General features: G+C 32.5%; 1 non-coding gene across 1 annotated transcript; it reads right to left on the bottom strand.

Moving 5' to 3' along the window:
• Positions 1–2,076: 2,076 nt before the first annotated feature.
• Positions 2,077–2,184, bottom strand: LOC112782072 (small nucleolar RNA R71). The gene has a single exon (XR_003192813.1). It is a non-coding gene; the product is annotated as a small nucleolar RNA R71 (small nucleolar RNA).
• Positions 2,185–2,460: the final 276 nt, after the last annotated feature.

Below are 2,460 nucleotides of genomic sequence, written 5' to 3'. Positions count from 1 at the left end.
TAGATTAGGTACTTTTCATAATTTTTAAGAATGAATTCTAGAGTTTCAAGGTAATGTTCTTATCATCACAAAAGCTGATTGATTCTCATTAATTTAGCTATTGAATATAATGTCCTACTGAAACTTGGCCAAACATGTCTAATCTTTTTAGACTGAAGCTTTAGACTAACATTGCATGATTCCTGGAATTCTCATTAAAAGTTTTGATTCTCTTTATTTTCTTTTCACATAATTTTCGAAAAAATACAAAAAAAATTTATAAAACCATAAAAATAAAAAATATTTTATGTTTCTTGTTTGAATCTAGTATCAATTTTTAAGTTTGGTGTCAATTGCATGTCTTTATCCTTCTAATTTTTGAAAATTTATATATATTGTTCTTCATTGATCTTCAAGTTGTTCTTGATGATTTCATTGCTCTGATCTTTAAATTCTATTGTTTTGTGTGTTTTATTGTTTTTCATATGCATTCTCAATTTCTTAGTGTCTCTTATATGAAAACTTTTAAGTTTGGTGTCTTGCATGCATTGTTTATTTGATCTTAGTTGCATTTTTTATTGTTTCTCATCATCAAAAATTCAAAAATATTTTCAAAACTATGTCTTTTCAAGTCAATAATACAGATAATTGAAGATTCAGAATATTCAGTAGAGAAATCAAACAGAAAAAGCTGGGCGTTCAGAACGCCCAGTGAAGAAGGAAAACTGGCATTTAAACGCCAGCCAGGGTACCTGGCTGGGCGTTTAACGCCCAAAAAGGTAGAGTTTTGGGCGTTAAACGCTAGAATGGGCACCATTCTGGGCGTTTAACGTCAGGATGACACTAGAGGGAAGATTTTGTTTTTAATTCACATTTTTTTCAAGTTTTCATAATTTTTCAAAATCAAATCTTTTTCAAATCATATCTTTTCAATCATATCTCTTTCAAAATCAATTTCTTTCCATTTTATATTTATTTTCACTATTTTCAAAAATCCTTGCTTCAATTCAAGATTTACTTCAAAAATTTTCAAGTTGTTACTTGCCTATTAAAAAAGGTTCAAACTTTAAATTTTGAAATCATATCTTTTAATTTCTTGATAGTCAAGTAATCAAATTTAATTTTAAAAATTTTCTTTTTCTCAATTGATTTTCAATCATTTCTTTTCAAACATATCTTTTCAATCACATCTGTTTCAAAATTAATTTTTTTCAATCATATCTTTTTCTAATTTCAAAATCTTTTTCAAAAATCACTTTATTTCTTTACCAATCTTAGTTTTCGAAAATCTCAATCAAATTTTCAAATTTCTTTTTAATTATTTCAAAATTTTTTTAATTTATTTTCGAAAATTCTTCCCCTCTTTTCACATCCTTCTATTTAAGGGACTAAGACACCTCATCAAGGTACAATTCAAACTCTATCCCTCTTGATAAAGTTCGAATTCCCTCTTCTTCACCTCCTTCTTCTATTCTTCTTTTCTTCTGACACTTCAAGGAATCTCTATACTGTGACATAGAGGATTTCCTACTTTCTTGTTCTCTTCTCTTTCATATGAGCAGGAGCAAAGATAAAAGCATTCTTGTTGAAGCTGATCCTGAACCTGAAAGGACCTTGAAGAGAAAGCTAAGAGAAACTAACACACAACTCTCTCTAGAGGGCCTAACAGAGCTCTTCAAAGAAGAAGAAACCATGGCAGCCGAAAATAACAACAATGCCAACAATGCAAGGAAGGTGCTTGGTGACTTTACTGCACCTACTCCTGATTTCTATGGGAGAAGCATCTCTATCCCTGCCATTGGAGCAAACAACTTTGAGCTTAACCCTCAATTAGTTTCTCTAATGCAACAGAATTGCAAGTTTCATGGACTTCCATTGGAAGATCCTCATCAGTTCTTAGCTGAGTTCTTGCAAATCTGTGACACTGTCAAGACCAATGGGGTTGATCCTGAAGTCTACAGACTTATGCTCTTTCCTTTTGCTGTAAGAGACAGAGCTAGAACATGGTTGGATTCACAACCTAAGGAAATCCTGAACTCTTGGGAAAAGCTAGTCAATGCCTTCTTGGCAAAGTTCTTTCCACCTCAAAAATTTAGTAAGCTTAGAGTGGAAGTCCAAACCTTTAGACAGAAGGATGGTGAATCCCTCTATGAAGCTTGGGAAAGATACAAGCAATTGATCAGAAGATGTCCTTCTGACATGCTTTCTGAATGGAGCATCATATGTGTTTTCTATGATGGTTGTCTGAACTATCCAAGATGTCACTGGATAGCTCTGCTGGAGGATCTCTTCATCTGAAGAAGCCGCCTACAGAAGCTTAGGAACTCATTGAAATGGTTGCAAATAACCAATTCATGTACACTTCTGAAAGGAATCCTGTGAATAATGGGTCAACTCAGAAGAAAGGAGTTCTTGAGATTGATACTCTGAATGCCATATTGGCTCAGAATAAAATATTGACTCAACAAGTTAATATGATTT

Source organism: Arachis hypogaea, chromosome 19, assembly GCF_003086295.3.
Source record: "Arachis hypogaea cultivar Tifrunner chromosome 19, arahy.Tifrunner.gnm2.J5K5, whole genome shotgun sequence".
NCBI classification, from domain to species: Eukaryota; Viridiplantae; Streptophyta; class Magnoliopsida; order Fabales; family Fabaceae; genus Arachis; species Arachis hypogaea.
The sequence above is the reverse complement of the archived record's forward strand: the minus strand, read 5'-3'. Positions and strand labels throughout refer to the sequence as shown.